General features: G+C 48.0%; 1 long non-coding RNA gene across 2 annotated transcripts in view; it reads left to right on the top strand.

Moving 5' to 3' along the window:
- Window positions 1-21,496, top strand: part of LOC136792046 (uncharacterized) — a 32,934-nt gene that overhangs the window by 9,700 nt on the left and 1,738 nt on the right. The gene's annotated exons all lie outside the window — the stretch shown is intronic.

Genomic DNA, 21,496 nt, shown 5'->3' on the forward strand with positions numbered 1-21,496 from the left:
ATGCTGCCACTTCGCCTGTCTTCCTTATTTAAGTGAAAAACACCAGCGCTCGTTTCAACCTCAGAGCAGCCCTGAGCGGTGTTACTCTCCCATTACGGAGAAGCTCTACACGAGAGGCGAAAAGGTGACACACAGAGAGGTGGGGGAGAGATCTCAGGCAACAGGGCAGGGGGTGGTGCGCCGGAGTTGCGCTAAGCGTCTCTGCTCCAGGCCAGAGCTCTCGGCCCTGCGCTACGTGCTCGCTCGCCCATCCCAGGAGCCCGGGGGGTGGTCCTCAACCCTCCATCCCTCCCTCACGCCCCACGCCCAGCCCCACGCCAGGACCTGCAGACCAGAACGGCCCTCGGGTCAGCTCCTCGCACCTTACAGCTCATACTGTAAACAACTGTCCTTTCTACTGTCCAGCCAGCGCCATGTGTTTTGTACTTTGGGGCTTTTGGGGGGTGATTTTGCTGTTTAAATGGCCCCCAGGCCTAGTGCTGAAGTCCTGTCCAGTGTCCCTGAGAGCAGGAAGGCTGTGGCCTGCCTTGCGGGGAAGATGCGGGTGTGAGATGAGCTTCGTTGAGGCGTGAGCTGCAGTGCGGTTGGCTGTGAGGTCAGGGCTGATGAGTCAACAGCCCAGCACACCCACAAAGAGGAAGAGGGAGTTCCTGTAATGACGCTCCTCCAGAAAGCACTAAAGGCAGCGCATGGTGAAGCGACGGAGAAGATGGAAAGGCGGCTAAATCTGGATTCGTGAGGTGACAACTGATTAAAAAAAAAATCATCGTGAGCGTCATCGTGAGGAAGGCCGAAGGCATTCACGGCCAGGGAGGCGTCGTGGACGACATTCATGGCCACAGGGACATACGGCTGTGCACATCTGTGCACCACACCCTTCTGAGCCGCGGCGGCTGACTCATGCTTCCAGGTGGCCTGGCAGAAACGTTACACCTGCGGATGGAAATACCTGCTGAGCGTCATCCAGGCTGAACTCTTTGTGGTGGCCTGGTGCCCCCTCCTCCTCTCCACCAGGCCACCTAGACTCACCCCGGAGGCTCAGCTCCCGTCATCCCCAGGGGCTCTCTCTGGGTCCCACCCTGGAGAACTGCTCCTCCTCCAGGCTTGTTAACACACCATGTCCACCTCTGTCTCAGCGTGGCCACGCGCGCGCTTGACTGTCTCCCCCACCAGTGTCTAAGCTGCTGCAGGGCGAGGCCCTTTACATGCCTGTGTGGGTGTGTGAGAGAGAGAGAGAGATGGGCGGCCAAAACCAACAATCAAAGATATTTCTGGGCTTCCCTGGTGGCGCAGTGGTTGAGAGTCCGCCTGCCGATGCAGAGGACGCGGGTTCGTGCCCCGGTCCGGGAGGATCCCACGTGCCACGGAGCGGCTGGGCCCGTGAGCCGTGGCCGCCGAGCCTGCGCGTCCGGAGCCTGTGCTCCGCAACGGGAGAGGCCACAACAGTGAGAGGCCCGCGTACCGCAAAAAAAAAAAGAAAACAAAGATATTTCTATGGTGTACTTGTACTTTATTTTTAAAAGTAACACACACACTACCATGCCATACTTGACTGCATGCTTCTGTGCTCTGGTTCTTAGCACAGAGCCTGGCCCGTAGAGAGGATCAGTACATATTCATTGAAAAGCAAAGCATAAAGGTTAACAATATCTATTCATTCTACCTAATTGAAGTTGCAGGGTCATAAATTTTTAATAAACAGATAAAATAGTTTGAAATTAACATATTAACTTAATGGTTTGTTCTCTGAAATATATTTAAAATAATTGCTCTGCCCTCTCATTTCAATCTGAGCTCTCCGTAATAACATTTTGCTGAGCAAAATAAACTTCAGCTTAATCCAAATGGAATAAGTAGACGTTTGGAGCAGGCAGTCTGAGTTAGCGAGTTTGTGCGGTGCTCAATGTAATTCTGGAATACTGAAGCCAGGGGGCGCTCAACGTACCCCTGTGTTCATTAGGCTCTTCCAGGTGAGCTGAGGACGCAGGAAGGGGAGGAACAGAAACAGCCTCGTCAGGCTGTTGGGGCCGGGAAGGAAGGCTGTCTGTGCACAGCCGGGTCTGGCCTTGGACAGCCCCTCTGGGACTCGGCGACTGGCTGGCTGCCCGCGAGCGGGCATCTGCTGCTTCAGGAGCTGCTGTCCTGGGGCCTTGGCTCCCGCAGCCTCTGCTTGGTCATGGGCTGTCCTGAGCCGTCACCGCTGCGATCCAGGTCTCTGGAGCACATCACGTCCCCAGTTTTGAGAAGACTTGCCTACTCCGCTTGTTTATTTTGAGCTGCTCTAAATGTTTGGGTGAAGCCTTCAGGGATTAACAGATCTCATTTATGCAACATCTAAATGCACCGCCAGTGGGTCCTTTATCAGAATTACTTATGGTTGAACATGAAGGACGTCTGATACCACTGAACACTGAATAAGTGGGTCTACAACATTCTGCTTATTTTTATTTGTTTTCCTTAATCTAAATCAGTGAGTTGCTGCTTTAAAAATATATATGTGAGGGACTTCCCTGGTGGCACGGTGGTTAAGAATCCGCCTGCCAATGCAGGGGACACGGGTTCGAGCCCTGGTCCGGGAAGATCCCACATGCCGCGGAGCAGCTAAACCCATGCGCCACAACTACTGAGCTGCGTTCTAGAGCCTGCGAGCCACAACTACTGAGCCCACGAGCCACAACTACTGAAGCCTGAGCGCCTAGAGCCCGTGCTCCGCAACAAGAGAAGCCACCGCAATGAGAAGCCCGCGCACCGCAACGAAGAGTAGCCCCCGCTCGCCGCAACTAGAGAGAGCCCGCGTGCCGCAATGAAGAGCCGAAGCTGCCCAAAATAAATAAATAAATTTATTTTTTAAAAATACATGCGTGTGTGTGACACAGTAAGAGAGACTGCTGAGAAGCTCCCCAGGAGCTGCTATTACTTGGAAACTTGTTTTCCTTGAGAAGCAAGGCAAAATGGAAAGTCATGTTTACTCAATTGATGCTTATGGAGAACCACCACGTGCAGGCAGTGTCCTGAGCCCTGGGGGTACGACAGTCCTGCGCTCTACCCTCATGGGACTTACACAGTGGTATATGTTCAGTCAACCTGCTTTTCCTTTTCCTTTGTTTTTCTAATACAACATTGAAGAGTGAGGGTCAAAGGTCAGTCCTACAGTCCTGCTCCAAAGTTTCCTAATGAAAGGATGAATAGGGACTTCCCTGGTGGTCCAGTGGTTAAGAATCTGCCTTCCATTGCAGGGGACACGGGTTCGATCCCTGGTCGGGGAATGAAGAGCCCACGGGCAACCAAATCAGCAATTCAGACACTGAAAACGGCAATTTAACTCCAACTTTAAACAAATGAGTCAGAATAATGCCCCAATAATAGTATTAATAATTAATGGTCTTGCCCATTGAGGCTTCTTCCTTTTCCTTCTCAACAAATAATTAGCAGAAGGTATTTTAACTTTTGGATTGATATTAATCTTTCATAAGCGCGGTGATTATAATGAGACCTCAGGCCCTACAGCCGGAGGAGTCACCGGTTTCCATCACAACAGACTGGTTGCCTCAGCCAGCATCCCCTGAGTTACTCAGCCCCAGGCCAGCATGGAAGGCCCTGCCCTATTTCCAGCTCTGATTTATCAGTACTTCTCCTGCCCCAGCTGCATCACTGCTTACAAAGCAGTTCCTTTAAAACAGCTCCATGAAAACCCCCAAAGCACAGCCCGTGAATGGGGCTCTCTCCTGCTGTTGCTCTCAGCCCTCTCATCCCCTAGAACCGGGAAAGGCCTAGATTCCTGGGGAGACCCTGTTACCCGGAGCATCGACCCTGGACTGGGGCCATCAGGTGATGACCTGGTCATTCCCCAAACCAAAGGGTTCTGAGCCCAAAGTCAAACCTCGGCCTGGGGCTTCCATGGTGATGCAGTGGTTAGGAATCCGCCTGCCAGTGCGGGGGACACGGGTTTGAGCCCTGGTCCGGGAAGACCCCACATGCCGCAGAGCAACTAAGCCCATGCGCCACAACTACTGAGCCCGCATGCCACAACTACTGAAGCCCGTGCGCCTAGAGCCCGTGCTCCGCAACAAGCGAAGCCACCGCAATGAGAAGCCCGCGCACCGCAACGAAGAGCAGCCCCCGCTCGCCGCAACTAGAGAAAGCCCGCGCGCAGCAATGAAGACCCAACGCGGCCAAAAATAAATAAATAATTTTAAAAATATAGAGCGAGCTTATAAACCTCGGGCTGTGCGCGGCCATTGCACTCATCGGTATCACTCGGTCTAAAGTGGGCAGGTTCACACCTCTGAGCTGTGCCGACTCTGCTCCTGTGTGCGACCCAGTTGGTTTGCTCTGCTTCGCCATCCAGTCTCCCCCGTCCCCGGCCCCTGGCGCTTCTCCGTGTAATTAGTAGGTACCGCCCCTCCCCACTCCCACCCCAACTGCTCCCAGTGGAGACGGGGCGGGATCCCCACCGCGAGGGTGGGCACCCGGGCTGTTGGGCCACAGGGCAGCTTCACGGGGAGAAGAGGCGTCTGACCCCCGTCCCCCCGGAAGTGGACCAGCGGGCAGGGTCTCCAGGAGGCCACTCCTATGTCCAGCTCAACCTTGGACCCCGATGGGCTCACAGGCCGAGCGCGGTGTGCGGGAAGCTTCACGCCTGCTCCGCTAGAACGGTTGTGGGGGTCTCAGGGAACACGTTTATTATGAAGAAATTAAAATATGTGTCATACTTGTACATTTGTGAGACTGGAAGCCATATTCTACTCTTATATTGCGGTAACCTACCCTCGTATTTAAAATAATGATAATGTCAATCACCATTAAAGTCTGGTAGGTGATTCTGCAGCTCACCGATACAGGAAACACTGGGAGACTTGAAGCCCCCATCCAGTAGGTATCTCAGGTCAGCCAGGTGAAGTGAGGTTTACAGGATTTTGGTGAATCTGTGACTCTTGATAAGGACACATCAAAACCTTTACATATGGATTTCTGGATTTCCTTGTTATAATTTTGGGCATAGAAATCACACAACTTGGTTATAAAAATAAAGATCATCTAAAAGATCCAGAATATACATATCTCAATTTTTTTAGATTATCATCTATAATAAGACATTTAAAAATATTTTTGAGGAACGTGGGCTCATTGAGAACATGTCTACAGGCCTCTGGGAGTTTGAGAATCCTGCTATCATTGTTTCAGTGGAAATAACCAAGAGCTCCATCTCTCCCTCCCAGGATTTGGAGATTCCCGTAAAATGCCAGATTGACCCACCAATCTTGACTGGATGGTTCTCCTAACAAAGCTCTTGTAATGACCAGTTATAAACGTTATCTGAAAGGACTTTCTTCTTGTAGGACATGTTTAACACTTACAAGATTATACAAAATACTGACCCTGCTTTCTGATAGTTTGTAATCCTGCTGTCATCACCTACTAAATGTCATAATTATAATAGTAAAAATCAGAAACAGAGGAAAGGACCATTGTGAAAATAAAATGCAGTTAAAAATTAATGCAAAATAAATGAAAATCCCAGCAACGTTTTAAAAACAGAAGTTGACAGTCTGATTCTAAAATCTCTATGAGCTGCAAAGGGCCAAAAAAAGCCAACACATTGTTAAAGAAGGACAACTAAATAAGAGAAACTACTCCATAGATGCAAAATGCAATACAAAACTACAGGAATTAGGGCAGTAATAATGAAACAAGAATGAAAAATAGACCTGTGGAAAAGACCAGAGCCCCCAAACCAACCCACACATGTGCCTATATGATATATGACAAAGGAAGTACTGTAGATTAGTGATCAAAATACATTAAAACAAAATAAAGGTGCTGGGTCATTTGGATAGCCACATGTAAAAAGACAAGTCTTGAAATCGATCTTATATCATCCACAAAAATTAATTCCTGAAAGAATGTAGCTGTTTGTTGTTTTTTTTTTGGTGGGGGCACGACATGCAGCTTGTGGGATCTTAGTTCCCCAGCCAGGGATCAAACCTGCGCCCCCTGCATTGGAAGTATGGCATCTTAACCACTGGACCACCAGGGAAGTCCCTGGAAAGAATGTAGCTTTAAATGTGAATGTTAAAAAATAAACTTTCTTAAGATCAATTTTTTTTTTATGATCTAGAGATAGGGAAAGAATTCTTAAACAGATCACACACACACACACACACAAAAAAAAAACAACCCAGCAGCTATATGGGAAGAGATTGATAATTTGGTTTTTTTTGGTTTTTTAAAATATTTATTTATTTATTTTGGCTGCATTGGGTCTTTGTTGCGGCACGCAGGATCTTCACTGCAGCATGCAGACTCTTAATTACGGCATGCATGCAGGATCTAGTTCCCTAGCCAGGGATGGAACCCGGGGCCCCCTGCATTGGGAGCGCGGAGTCTTACCCACTAGACCACCAGGGAAGTCCCCTAGACTGATAATTTGGACTACGCCCAAATTAAGAATTTGTTTATTAAAAGATATCATTAAGAGAGTGAAGAGGCAATCGCCAAGTGGGAGTAGATAGAGGCAACACAAAAGTGACAAAGGGCTCACGTCCGCAATATGTAATGAACTCCTATAAATCAGTACGTAGAAGGCACAGTTTAATAGAAAAATGGGTAGAAGACCTGACCATGTAATTTACAAAAGAAGCTATCCAAACGGTCTTCAACTTCCTTAAAAATCATGTAAATTCAAACTGAAATCACAGTGAGATTTTATACACACCCTCTAGAACGGCTGAGATTAGAAAGACGGCAGCAGCAAGTGTTGGGGAGGACGGGGCGCGGCGGGGCCTCGGTGACGGCCGGCAGAGGCTGCTGTGCAGCACTGTGCGGTGTCTCTGAAAATCAGCATATCCTGGAGGACCAGGTCTTTCGCTCCTTGCGTAACAGAACTGCAGGCCCACGTGCCTCAAAAGACATATGAAAGGATGCAGCAGCATTTGTCATAGAAAAAAAAAAAAACTTGGGAAAAAACTAAATGAGACTTCTGGTTTCCAGCCTGACCTGTCCCTCCTGTCCTCACAACAGGAAAAATGTGGAACAAACTGAAAATCAATAACTTTTCTTGGATTCCTCAGAGAACTGCAGTCCAGGGCAAACCGCTACCTGCAGAACTGGGGACAGGGGACCACCAGGAACCATAGCTCAGCGCAGAAGCCGGCGCCAGAGCCACTACTGGAGAAGGAGAATGTTAATTGGCAAGTCGCTGGAGGCTCAGTGCGCACAAGCTTGAAAATTGAAAATTAGGAGAGGCCAGTCTTACCTAAGGGACCCCACGCTTCTGTGAGCCCACCTCCAGGAGCCCCTCTGGCTGTTCAGGCTGAGCGTTAGAGAAAAACTCTCTCCTGCTTCCCACATTTCCACAGGGGAGGGCAGGGGTAGCCCTTTGGAAGTATGCCCAGAGCATTCTGTTCTTTTTTTAAAAAATTTTTATTGGAGTATATTTGATTTACAATGTTGTGTTAGTTTCTGCTCTACCGCCAAGTGTACCAGTTATACATATATATATATATATATACATATATATACATATATATATGTATATATATATATATCCACTCTTTTTTAAATTCATTCATTCATTCACTTATTTGGCCGTGCCGCGTGGCATGCGGGATCTTAGTTCCCCGACCAGGGATCAAACCTGTGCCCCCTGCAGTGGAAACAAGGAGTCTTAACCACTGGACCGCCAGGGAAGTCCCTATCCACTCTTTATTAGATTCTTTTCCCATATAAATCATTACAGAATATTGAGAAGAGTTCCCTGTGCTATACAGTAGGTCCTTATTAGTTATCTATTTTATTTTTTTTAATTAATTAATTATTTATTTATTTATCTTTGGCTGCGTTGGGTCTTCGTTGCTATGTGCGGGCTTTCTCTAGTTGCGGCGAGTGGGGGCTACTCTTCGTTGCGGTGCTTGGGCTTCTCATTGTGGTGGCTTCTCTTGTTGCGGAGCATGCGCTCTAGGCATGCAGGCTTCAGTAGTTGTGGCTCTTGGGCTCTAGAGCGCAGGCTCAGTAGTTGTGGCTCATGGGCTCAGTAGTTGTGGCTCACAGGCTCTAGAGCACAGGCTCAGCAGTTGTGGCGCACGGGCTTAGTTGCTCTGCAGCATGTGGGATCTTCCCAGACCAGGGCTCGAACCTGTGTCCCCTGCATTGGCAGGCGGATTCTTAACCACTGCGCCACCAGGGAAGCCCCTAGTTACCTATTTTCTATACAGTGGTGTGTATGTGTCAATCCCAGTCTCCCAATTTATCCCTCCCCCACCCCCACATCCCCCCCAGTAACCATAAGTTTGTTTTCTACATCTGTGACTCATGTTTTGTAAATGAGTTCATTTGTACCTTTTTTAAAAAAATATAAGCCATATCATAAGCCCTTCCTCAAGGAAACTTTCACCAGAGCCCAAGCACCTTGGGAATGACCAGAGCCTCAGAATCCTGGGGGATGGGAAATGCCCAACTGCAGCCTCCTCTACCCTCCTGTGTCCCCTGAGTGGGGACAGGGGGGTGGAGTGGTCAGCTGAGAAGCACTCTTGCAGGCCACAGCCCTAGGCACAGGCTCACAGAATGGTGAGGTCTGATAGACACCTCACCACCACATCCAAGGGCTCCTGTAGAATCACAGGAGATTACAGTAGAAAGAACTGCAAACCATATTTAAGAAAAAGACTCTAGGAAACCCCAGAGATGACAGGGGAGACAAAAACAAGGACACAGAGGAAATTTTAGCTCCTAACACCTACAACTACAGCAAAGAGCAAACACAGCTTAACTTCTAGCCATACAAACAGAGCCTCTCACTACAAGCGTATTTACTTTTACCCAGGACATCATGTCTGTCTTTCAACAAAAAGTTGCAAAGTGTACTATACGGCAAAAAACGCAGCTTGAAGAGACAGAGCAAGCATCAGAACCAGACTCAGATATGGTGGAAATGTTGGCATTATTGGACCAGGAATTACAATAGCTATGATTAATAAGCTAAGGGTTCTAACACAGATAGTAGACACTTGTGAGAACATGTGGGTAATGTAAGCAGAGAGATGGAAACTCTAAGAAAGAATCAAAAGGAAATGCTAGAAATCAAGAACAATGTAACAGAGATGAAGAATGCCTTTGATGGGTTCATTATAACCTAGACACGGTGGAGGAAAGAATCAGTGCGGCTGAAGATACAGCAACAGAAAAGTCCCAAACTGAAAATCAAAGAGAAAAAAATGTTACCGAGTCCAAGCTTGCAGTGGTCACCACACAAAAGGCCAATCGACGGAGAGACGAGCCGTTGGGACAAGGACCAGTGGCTTTAATTGGAAAAAGCCAGCAGACGGGGAATTTCTTCCTCCCTGCAGGCATTCACAGGTGGGCCTGGTCAGGATGTTTCCTGTGAGCTAAACAAAGGTATTTTGGCTTAACAGTCAGGCATGGGAGGCCAGGTTCCAGGAAATGGGCCATTCTGTATACTTCAAGTTAAGGCAACACCCCTTTAGCGATTAACTTGTAGCAAAAGCAATAGAACCACAAAGGATAAAGTAAAAGAAACAGGTCTAATATGGAGTCAGATTTGTTCTTCCGTATTACAAAAAGCATGAAAGAGACAGAACAGAATATCCATGAACTGTGGGAGAATTACAAAAGGTGTAACATTCACATAATGGGAATACCAGAGGAGAAGAGAGAAAGGAACAGAGGAAACATTTGAAGTAATAATGGCTGAGAATTTCCGCAAATTAATGATAAACACCAAACCACAGATCCAGGAAACTCAGAGAACACTATGCAGAGGCAAATACCGAAAAAAACCTACACTAAGACCTATTCTAACTTCAGAAAAGTCAAGGACAAAGAAAATCTTGAAGGAAACAGAGGAAATAAAGACCTAACCTCTAGTGGGACAGGGTGAAATTCCATCTGTCTCACAAATCATGCAAGCAAAATAGAAAAAACTCACCAACTTAGAATTCTGTATCCAGTGAAATTGTCCTTCAAAAGTAAAGAGGAAATAGACATTCTCAGACAAACGACATTGAGGGAGACCCCCCCAAATACTGCAGGACCCGGCAGACGGAGTCAGTGCTGGGCCTGGGCTACACGTGGGAATCGGTCCAGGACGCACTGACGGGCTTGAGCGTAATGAAGTGATGACCGCCTGTCCGCTCCTGGGCTGCAGGACACCCCCGCTGGAGGGCTGCACCGTCCCCACGAAGCCCCGCCCTCAGCCGACCCACCCACAGCTGCAGTCCTTCCCCCGCCTGTGAGCCTGTGCCCTAAACCTCGGGTCTGCGGCCTCCCGGGCTCAGGGCTGTGGCCTCTGGTTGGTGACACTGTGTTTCTCGAGTGGCCAGTTCGGTCGTGGGGGAGATGAGACAGCCAGCCACGGTGGGCAGCACGTTGCAGAGTTCCTTGTGAGTTACCTTGTCTGCAGTCCCCTGAGTCCTTCTGTGCACAAGCGGGGCAGGGTCCCAAGCACAAATTCCCCCTGAAACCCTGAAAGAAAAATGGAGCTGTCCAGAGTGCTGGAACCGCGGAGCGTGATGGAGCCCTGTTCAGCTCGGGGGACGGTGCCCTGCGGGCCTGGGGTGCGCCAGCGCCCAGGAGTCAGGGCATCAGGAGGAGCCTGATCCAGATGTAACAGGAGGCGGCGGCTCAGGGCAGCCTCCCTGCTCCTGTCCGCTCCTTACGAGCTGGAGAGCAGACACGGAGTGATGCCTTCGGCCTGAGCTGTCGATTTAAAAGTCACTTGTTAAACTGGAAGAGCCCCTTTCCCCTGGCCAATCCTTTTCTGTTTTGTACAAATTAATTTATCCAAGTCGTTAATATTTTGACCCCTGAGGGAACGTTAGGAGCTGGGTATGTAAATATGGATACGAAATATTTGTTAAACAGATGTGTTTATTGGGCAGCTACTATGTGCTTGGGTGGCGCTAGAGCTAGAAAGCTGACTGAATACACTGCTTGTCCTCCAGGAGCAGTAATTAGCTGGAGAGTCATTCGCAAGTATTTATGACGTGCCCAGCACCCAGCAAGTAATAAAGAAGCGTGCGTCTCTTTACTTGTAGTTGGTGAGTGGTGCAGATAAGCGTAGAGGCTGGGCTCTGAACCCAGCCTGGGGCTTTGGGAGGTTGCGGGGAGTGGAGGGAAGGTGAGGCTTCCTGAAGGAAGTGAGGATTGAGTGCGTGGGTGGGTGGAAGTGAGCTGGCTGAGGAAGGGCGGGCTAGCAGGGACCCTCGGAGACCTGGCCCTGACAGGGCAGAGTGTACGTGTCGGGAGTGCATTCAGCAGTGAGCTGTGTGCGTGGTGAAAACAGTACACCGTTCGCCTGGAGAGGTAGGGTGGGCGAGGTAAGTTCTGGGCTGCTGGGGTCCAGCGGAGGCACACAGCATGCTCCACGGGCCTTCCTGGGTTGCCCGGAACATAGACGTTAACTGAGGAGATTTCACATGCCCTGCAGGACAGAAGGTGCTTAGTCATTAATAAATGCCACGTGATAAATAGATCCCAGGGTCAAACTGGTTCAGAAAATGCAAATATCCACTGTGAATCTTCAGAGAGGGTAAAGTCTTCAATTTTCCTGACGGTCTGGGGAGATTTTCACCTGCGCATCTAGAGAAACGAGTGCTCAGAGTACACGCTGGGGCTGGCCATGTCAGCACCCAGGTGGCAGGGCTGCTGCCTGGCAGGTGTCATAGTTCTGATTCTCCCTGAAGATGCACTGCTCTCCAAGATCAACACAGCTAGAGGCAGCCTGGAGGGGGAGGTAGCTGCAAAGCACTAATGATGAGAAGACCCACAAATGCAGAGTGAAAGAAGGTGACCAGTTGACAACTTCAGTTTTACCCACAGCTCCTCTGTTGTGTGCTGGGTATTGAAAGCCCTTCAGCTCTCAAAATGCCAGCTCTGCCTGATGGCTGGAAAGCATCTGTCCTTTCTTCTCTCGTTTCTTTGCATTCTTCTGACCTCTTAAGGCAGTGCAGAGGCTGGCATGGCTATATTAAAGTCAACAACTATTTTTATAGGTGGAACGTTGGTTGGGAGAAAGGACTTCTTGATTGGAATAGGAAACATTGATTGGCAAGTAATTGTACATCTTTTGGTCCCTCGACACTTGAGAAATGTGTGCTTTCTAAGAATGCTGGTTTTCAGAGGGAAACTAGCTAAATTTTTTAGTGAAAGCTACATAAGAGTCATTTCTCATCCGTACTGTAAATGTCAGGGTTATCAGCAAGTGTAGGTCTTTCCTGGAGGATCTGACCCACTCTTGGGCTTCAGAGGGAGGAAAAGGAACAGATTTCTCCTGATTTCACAGAGCATCTGTTGTTGGGTCACCTGTACAAAATCATCGTTGCCCCAATTACTCTTCTGACATCAGTATTAATTTCAATGTCATGTGACTTGCCGTTTTCATGATGCTCGTGTCTTTTTAAGATCCTGTGTGAAAAAAGGTTCTTACAGATCCGCATAGGATTGTGCATTGGGCTTCATGTGTTCTTGCAGAGTTTGTAGACGTCGCCTTTAAGGGACGTCTAGCAGGATGGGGCGGACTTGGACTTGAGCAGAACGGAAGTAACAGTGTGAGCAAATGGAGGTGGGAGTGTGGGGTGTGTTTGGGGTGGAGTTCTTGTGTTTATTTATCGTTCCCTCTTAGCATAATTGATCCCGGCCTGGTGCCTTGAAGGAGCCAAGGTTAGGACAGTGCAGGGGTGGTGGCTGACAGCATTCAGAAAGGGAAAGGTATAGAGAGCAAATTTTGTACTAACCTATGTTGTATCTACTTCATCTCCATTAGGCAGATGTCTTCTGCGTTTCGTGTATACTCTAGAATCACTCTTCATCCGTATAGAAGTCTGTCGTGTAAATTGCTTAAATTCTGAAAGTTATCCTAACTCTCAAATCAAATCTGGTTGGATGTTGCAACCTCCAGCCGCCACCTTTCCTCCCCCCGCCTAAGTCTTTCACACACTCATCCTTAGGAAGTTCTACATCATTTTCCTAAAATCATTCATAAAATGTAATTAAATACTTGCTCAGCTGCTTAAAGATGTGCATTATTGCACCAAAAAAAATCGAGCTACTCAAAATTTACGATGTGAAGGGAAGTAAGATCTTGCATTATTTTCGATTAACTCTTGGTGTTGAAACCTTGTGTCTCCCGTGTGTGAGGTTAAAAATCTGAGAAATTCACTAGTTTTCAAAGTGTCATTTGGGAATTCCCTGCCGGTCCAGGGGTTAGGACTCGGTGCTTGCATTGCCGTGGGCCCCCGTTGGATCCCTGGTTGGGGAACTAAGACCCCACAAGCCACATGGCACACAGCCAAAAGAAAAAAAATGTCATTTAAGGGGGAAGGAAATGAAGGCCTGTGTTGATCTGAGTGTGTGGTGATTCACACCTCTCTTTCTGGCTTGCAGTTTGAGGGCTGGGGAGTGATGTTTTTCTTCTGGGCCGGTCTCTCTGAGAATAAGCACGGTATGTTAAGACGGCAAGAAAGTCTCAGAATCCCGCTTTCTTCTCCCTTTTCTCCAAATGGGCCAATGACTGATCATTCGTGCATTCCTCCTTCACATTTTCCCTCTCTTTGCAGATGCTGTCACAAAGTTCTTCTAACCCCCCTTCGATAAAGTCAGACTGTCGGCGCTCGCTTCAGTGCATCCCCTCCTGAGATACAAGCTCACGTCTCCCTGCCCAGGGATCAGCCACCACAGCCAATCCCCTGAGCCCCGTGTGCTTGGCCTCTGTCCTCTCAGACCGTCCCCAGCCACAGGGGACAGATCTCAGGCGCGCTGGGCCTGAGCTTTGTCCAGAGTCAGATTGCTTGGTGAGGCCACCAGAGAGTTCTGGAAGGTCCCTTGATTGAAGATTTTGTGGTGGGTTTTGTTTGTTTTTTAAAATTAATTTATTAGTTTTTATTTTTGGCTGTGTTGGGTCTTCGTTGCTGTGCGCGGGCTTTCTCTAGTTGCCGCGAGCGGGGGCTACTCTTCATTGCGGTGCACGGGCTTCTCATCGTCGTGGCTTCTCTTGTTGCAGAGCACGGGCTCTAGTTGCACGGGCTTCAGTAGTTGTGGCACACGGGCTCAGTAGTTGTGGCATGAGGGCTCAGTAGTTGTGGCTTGCGGGCCCTAGAGCGCAGGCTCAGTAGTTGTGGCGCATGGGTTTAGTAACTCCACAGCATGTGGGATCCTCCTGGACCAGGGCTCGAACCCGTGTCTCCTGCATTGGCAAGCGGATTCTTAACCACTGCGCCGCCAGGGAAGCCCCTCGTGGTGGGTTTTTCATCGTGCCCTCTAGGCTGAGGTGCTGCCCTTTGGGGGCATGGACTTTCTCCTTGAATATGACCAGCACGGTGCCCAGCACATAACAGTGCTCATGAAACAGCATTTCCCTCTTTTTCCTGCAAGGGAGTTCCAGCAAATGAACCACAAGGAAATTTCAGGAGAGAGACCACAATGTACAATTGAGGTAGATCAGGAATGTTTTGTGGTTGAGGGTGATTTGAACCAAGAATCGAAGCATAGGCACATTCGTTCACCAGATTCTATAGTCTCCCTGGTATAGTTCAGGTACTGCTACAGGATAAGAATATAATAGTGATGAAACACAAGAGTTTGCAGTCTGGTGAGTCAGACAAATGTTCATCAAATAATTGCGTAAATAAATATAAATGTAATTGGAAAGTGACCTAAATGTCCAGTGAATATGGGGAAATAAAGTATAACATGTTTTTATATTTTTTTCTTGATATACAGTTGGTTTACAATATTGTGTTAGTTTCAGGTGTACAGCAGAGTGATTTATTTTTTTGCAGATTATATTCCATTATAGGTTATTACAAGATATTGGGTACAGTTCCCTGTGCTCTACAGTAAATCCTTGTTGTTTATTTTATGCATAGTAATTTGTAACTGTTAATCCCATACTCCTAATTTGTCCCTCCCTTCTCCTTCTCCCCTTTGGTAACCATAAGTTTGTTTCCTGTGATATGACACATTCTTTTGATTTAATATTATATAGCCATTGAAATTGTTTCAAAGAATTCTGAAGTGATTGCAGTAACACTGGTTATTTTAAAAGGGGTGTATAAAAGCATAGAGTATAATCTCTATTTTACAAAAACAAATGCACGATTGCCTCTGCATGGGAAAGTTGGTTATAGCACATTTTTCTTGTTTCTAGAGGTAGGCTTGTAATGATATAAACTTCCTTCTTAGAACTGCTTTGGCTGCATCCCACACATTTTGGATCGTTGTATTTCCATTTGTATTTGTCTCCAGGTATTTTCTGATTTCTTCAATGACCCACTGGTTGTTCGGTAGCATGTTTAGACTCCGCACGTTTGTGTTTGTGCAGTTCAAACACATTCTAACCACCCCAGGGGAGTCCCAGCTGGCCCCTGTCTCTCGGGGAGGCTCTCCAAGGTCAGTAAGTGGGTCTGACCCAGGCTCCTTTCAGATTACTGCCTCTGCACTGCGACTTGGAGTGTGTGAGATTTTGCACATGCCCTTTAAGAGGGGAGTCTCTGTTTGCTACAGCCCTTTGGCTCTCCTGAACATAAGCCCCACTTGTTATCAAAATCAAATGTTCTGGGGGCCCATCTTCCCCGAGCAGGAACCCCAGGCTGGGAAGCCTGATATGGAGCTTGGACCCCATTCTCCTTGGGGAGAACCTCTGCCATTCTGATTATCTTCCCATTTGTGGGTCACCAAACTGGGGCATGTGTCTGACTATACTGCATCTCCTCCTATCCATCTCTCCATGGTCCTTCCTTTATGTCTTTAGTTGTGGGAAATCTTTTCTACTGGTCTCCAGCTTATTCTCATAGATGGCTGCTCTGTAAGTAGTTGTAATGTTGGTGTGTCTGTGGGAGGAGGTGAGCTCCAGGCCGTCCTACTCAGCTACCTGGGCCACCCTCTCTGACGGGTGTCGCAAAATCTGGTTGTTGTTTTTTCCCTCCATCAAAGGGGACAGGAATTGTTGACATGCTGCTTTCTACAGTACTTAAAGCAAATATATTTCCAGCTTGAATATTACGGCTAATGAAATTACCAGAGTGATGCATTGTTAATTTTGCTCCTTGATGCCAAGTGCACGTGACGGGTCTGCTGAGTGCTGCCCCTCTGCCATCCAGAGGCAGGCGGGGACTCACAGGGACTCGCGTGACCCCAGCTGCTCTGCCTGCCTCCCTGGGAAGGGGCTGCGTTCAGCTGGGTCCTCCCTCCAAGCTTCAGGAGTCCAAGGCTCGCTCTGTTGCTGAAAAGTAGGAACCACAAGCATTTCTGGTGGGTTCACTGTAAGGTGCAGTGACCTTACTACAGGTTCTAAAAGACAAGTATCAGGTAGAACTATTTTGCACACATTTTCAGGCTAACCATGAAAAATAAATGTCCACTTGTTTAAGAAAATGCCACGATTTATGCTTTGTGATAAAAATTGTTTAATGACGATTAATTGTCAAGTACCATGACCAAATATTTCCGATATACGCAATGTATGTGATGGACAAATTACTAACGGAACAATCAATACTCTAATACAAAAATATCAAGAATAGACAGGTTTTTTTGTGTGTGTGTGGTACGCGGGCCTCTCACTGCCGTGGCCTCTCCCGTTGCGGAGCGCAGGCTCCGGACGCGCAGGCTCAGCGGCCACGGCTCACGGGCCCAGCCGCTCCGCGGCACGTGGGATCCTCCCGGACCGGGGCACGAACCCGCGTCCCCCGCATCGGCAGGCGGACTCTCAACCACTGCGCCACCAGGGAAGCCCAAGAATAGACAGTTTTTAAAAAGAAATTTAAAACTCTAATTAAAAGAAAAGGTTTTAAACATCACTAATAAGAAATAAATATAAAAGCATACATATTAAAGGATCAGATTGGCAGAGGTGGAAAAACTCACAATACTCAGCATCAGGAAGGAGCTGGAAATGTGACTTCTTACTATCAGTGGGAATATTCGTAGATACATTTCTGTAAGGCTGCTTGCCAAGTATTATGGCAACTTAGAAGAAGCACATGCTTTTTTGACGTGACGGTTGCCCTCGTCCAGGATTGCTAAGTACGGCATTATTTATGTCACGTGACCATCAGTGGGGCGCTTACTGGGCCCGGTCCCTCTGAGCTCTAACTCACTGCATCCAGGGCTTACACTTCGCCCCAGGGGAAGCCCAGGTTGCTGTGCTGGTGACCGAAATGACGTTTATTCTGGACAGAACGATCACAGATTCTAGAGCAGGGGCCCTGGCATGTTGTCAGAAGGAACGCTTTTCACTTCCTTCCATCAGATCATGAACACCTGCACAGGGCCGTCCTGGCCACTCTGCAGATGAAGCCTCGCCCACGTGGCTCCCTCTCCAGGGCTCCAACGGCTGCGTTGAAGTCTTCCCGCAGATCCTCATCTAGGGCAGATCCCGTTTCTCCACCCTGTCTGGACTAGAGATCGGCAGGGCCGGAGGCTGTGAGGCAACAGCAGCTTCCTGCTTTGCTCACTTCTTTACCACCTTTGTTAAAGCTCTGAGTTCCAGGGACAGCAGCCTTGTCACCCCACTCCGTTTCGGAACCTGGGCCACATGGAGACCCCGAGTGTGTCCCGCCCCCCAAGAACGCTGTTTGCTCTGTTGATGTGAATGTCTCTACACGCAGGTGCCCTCAGATGCTCAGAGTAGCGTGTGTGGGCAACACATGATTATTGTGGTGTGGATTGTGTTTTCACGAGGCAGAAGCTGGGACTGGAGACCTGCTTACATACACTTGGCACTGATTTACTTACCAGCCCCTGACAAGTCACTCCAAATACTTGGCTACGAATTCAGCTGTGTGGTGTAGCCAACCACTGTTGTAGCCAGATCTGCTATTAAGGGCTTCACACACATGAAGTACTGAGTAGATCTGTCAAAACGTAATCGTGATAATAATAAATCAGGGCTTCCCTGGTGGCGCAGTGGTTAAGAATCCGCCTCAGGAGACACGGGTTTGAGCCCTGGTCCGGGAAGACCCCACATGCCACGGAGCAACTAAGCCCGTGTGCCACAATTACTGAGCCCGAGTGCCACAACTACTGAAGCCCACGTGCCTAGAGCCCGTGCTCCGCCACAAGAGAAGCCACTGCAATGAGAAGCCCTCGGACTGCAATGAAGACCCAACACAGCCAAAAATAAATAAATAAACAAATAACTTTAAATAAAATAATAAATCAGCTCAGGCAGCTCACAAATACAGCTGCCAGTAGCTGCTCCTTAGCCCTGGTTCCTTGTGCTGGAGCGACGTCTCAGTCAACATTCTCTAGGGAAACTGTGCCTTTCTAACCCACCGCAGAAAAGCAAAGAAGGAAAAGAAACTACCATTTCTTTACTGTCTTTCATCTAGTAGGCACTGTGCTGGTGGTGCAGTTATTTCCCATTTTTTTCTATTATTTAATGTGAAATCTGCACAGCGTGTGTAGTTGGTTGGAGGAGAGAACACACAGGGACGATCACGTGGATTGTGAAGCCTCGGCCTGTAGGGCTTGCAGTGCACCATCTACACCGCTGCACCGCAGTTCTTCGCGGACCTGAGACCACAGATAGTACTGAACCCTATGCATATGTTTTTTTTCCTATACCTACACACCTATGATAAAGTTTAATGTATAAGTTAGGCGTGGTAAGAGATTAACAGCAATAACCAATAATAAAATAGAACAATTATAACAGTACACTGTAAAAATGTTATGTGGGTGTGGTCTCTCTCTCAATATATCCTATCGTACTGTACTCACCCTTGTTCTTGTGTCTGTGTGACGAGATGGAGTGAGGTGAATGGCGTAGGCATCGTGACATAGCATTAGGCTACTACTGACCTTCTGACCTTATGTCAGGAGGATCGTCTGCTTCCAGTGATCCTGGATTCTCACCCATGATGATGTGGATGGTTGGATGTCAGGAGCAGACGATGTCCATGGAGGGGGAACCCAGGCGGAACAGAGCCAGACAGGAGAGATTTCATCACATTACCCAGAATGGCGCCCAGTTTAAAACATGAATTTTTTATTCCTGGAATTTTTCACTTAATATTTTTGGACCGTGGTTGGCCATGGGTAACTGAAACTGCTGAAAGCGAAACCACAGCCAAGGGGGGAACTACTGTACCATTTTCCGATAAAAAGAGTCAGGGTTTCTTGGAGAAAAGGCTAATTCTGGCACTGAGGTGGAAGATACAAGATGAGCCTGGAGCATCTTAATAATGCCAGAAGCTAAGAAAGTGCTTTTTAAAAAAAGTATGGAAATGTCAAAAAAAGCTGACCTGGAAGAGCTCCCAATGGCTCAAGCTGGAACAATGTAAGCAACAAAATAAATAACGATAGCATTGGATTGTTACCCAGAGGAGGCAAGCGCCACCAGGGTGCCCCAGTAATGGTCACTGTAGGCAAGATTTGGTCCTGAACGCACACATTCTGAGGGAAACTTAAAGGAGACACAGTAGATTTGCCTCAAATATTTCCTCCAAATATTATTGTAACTTTTTTCTCTTATTTTCTTTAAAAGACCTATGAGTGTTCAAAACAAAAATTGTAACGTATTATGGTGTTTATAACGTGTAGATGTAACATGTATGTCAACGGTAGCACAAAGGATACAGAGAGGTAAATGGAACTGCTCTGCGGAGAGGTTTTTATACTGTCCACGTATGAAAATAGTACACTATTAGTTCTAAGTGGATTGTAATATGTGAAAGATGCATATTGTAACCCCTGGAACGACCACTAAAACAATGCAAAGAGGTGTCGCTTAAATGCTAGTAAAGGAATTAAATGGAATACAAAAAGTATTTGTACAAGCATGCTCATAGACCCTTGAGCCATAGTAGCCCAAACCAGCAAATAACCCAAATATCCATACGTAGAAAAATGTGTCAACAAACTGTGATATGTTTATACAGGAGGATACAACTTGGAACATAAAGGAGCAAACTGCAGGGGCACACATTGTGGATGAATCTCATAAACATGCTGCTGAGTGAGACGAGCTGGCTGTGACACATGACTGTAGGGTGACAGGCAAAACGAACCCGTGGTGAAAAAAATCACAGGAGCGTTTGCTTGTGGGGGCAGAAAAAAACTGCCTGGGAAGGAACTTGAGGGAATTTTCTGGAGGTGATGAAAATATTCTGTTCTTGAAAGGGGCGACGTATACATGGGTGCATTTATTTCTCACAGTTAATGCCTGTGCCTCTTACCTCATGAAAAAGAAAAACAATTGAAAAAAAAGTGAAGGGTGGGTAGTAGCTTGAGGTACTGATGAAAGAGAAATGGCAGGGCTTCCCTGGCGGTGCAGTGGTTGAGAGTCCGCCTGCCGATGCAGGGGACGCGGGTTCGTGCCCCGGTCCGGGAAGATCCCACGTGCTGCGGAGCGGCTGGGCCCGTGAGCCATGGCCGCTGCGCCTGCGCGTCCGGAGCCTGTGCTCCGCAGCGGGAGAGGCCACAGCAGTGAGAGGCCCGCGTACCGCAAAAAAAAAAAAAAAAGAGAAATGGCAGATAATTAGTAGTCACTGAAGCTGGGTGACAGGTCTCTTATCGCATTTTGCTATTCTGTAAATGCTTAAAATTTTCTGTAACAAAATGCTTTTATGAAAAACAGAAATTGGTCTACAGTGTTAGCCGGTGAGCTGCTGGTTTCTTCGTGCAGGAGGAGGGAGAAGTGAAGGTGGGGTGTGTCGGGGAGGCCGGAGCGAAGCTGGCGTTGCTCTTGGCCACACAAGTGTGTTCACTCTGCAATGACCCACCGGGGTGCCCGTGAATGACTCCTGCATATATCTCTGTAGGCATGTTACATGCCAATAAAAATTTAAATGCTGCATATTTACACAAAAGTCCTAACTCGGTATCTGAGAATAACAGCAGGGTTTTGTCTTGTTTTGAAGCGGGACGTGTTCGCCGATGGTCTCATCCCATGGATTTTAATATTCCAGAGTAGTCACGTCCAAACCCTCTGGGGGCCCCTTAGAGTGTTCCAGTTTTTGCCTCCATTTGGTAGAGGCAGCGTGATTTTTATTTTTTATGACGCGAGACTTTTTCCAGAGAAGCTCTCACCCGGACCACGACTCTTAGCACAGTGCCCCGTGCACATGTGCGCTCAGAACCTGCAGAACTGGGTTGAATCAGGAATACAACTAGTGGACGGGATGCCAGGGATGGTAAGCAGGCAGTGCAGGGGCGGCTGAGAGGCCACAACCCAGCAGCCAACGCTGCGACTTGATAAACCATTTGGAACAAGTTCACCCAAAGATGTGGGTTTAAAGTGACGGTCTTCGGCCTTGACCAGGCCCTCTAATCACCTGGAGAGCCATAAAAATACCGATGCCCGGGTCTCACTCTAGGGATTCTGATTTAATTGGTCTGTTGCACTCGGGTTTCAGGAATTTTAAAAGCCCCCCGGGTGACAGGCCTGTGCAGCCGGGGGTGAGAACCACTGACTCAGGGCTGTCGATGCATTCGCTGCAGGTGACTTCTGTGCGTGCTACAGGGTCTCCGAAAACAGCTC

Source organism: Kogia breviceps, chromosome 10 (assembly GCF_026419965.1).
Source record: "Kogia breviceps isolate mKogBre1 chromosome 10, mKogBre1 haplotype 1, whole genome shotgun sequence".
Taxonomy (NCBI): Eukaryota; Metazoa; Chordata; class Mammalia; order Artiodactyla; family Physeteridae; genus Kogia; species Kogia breviceps.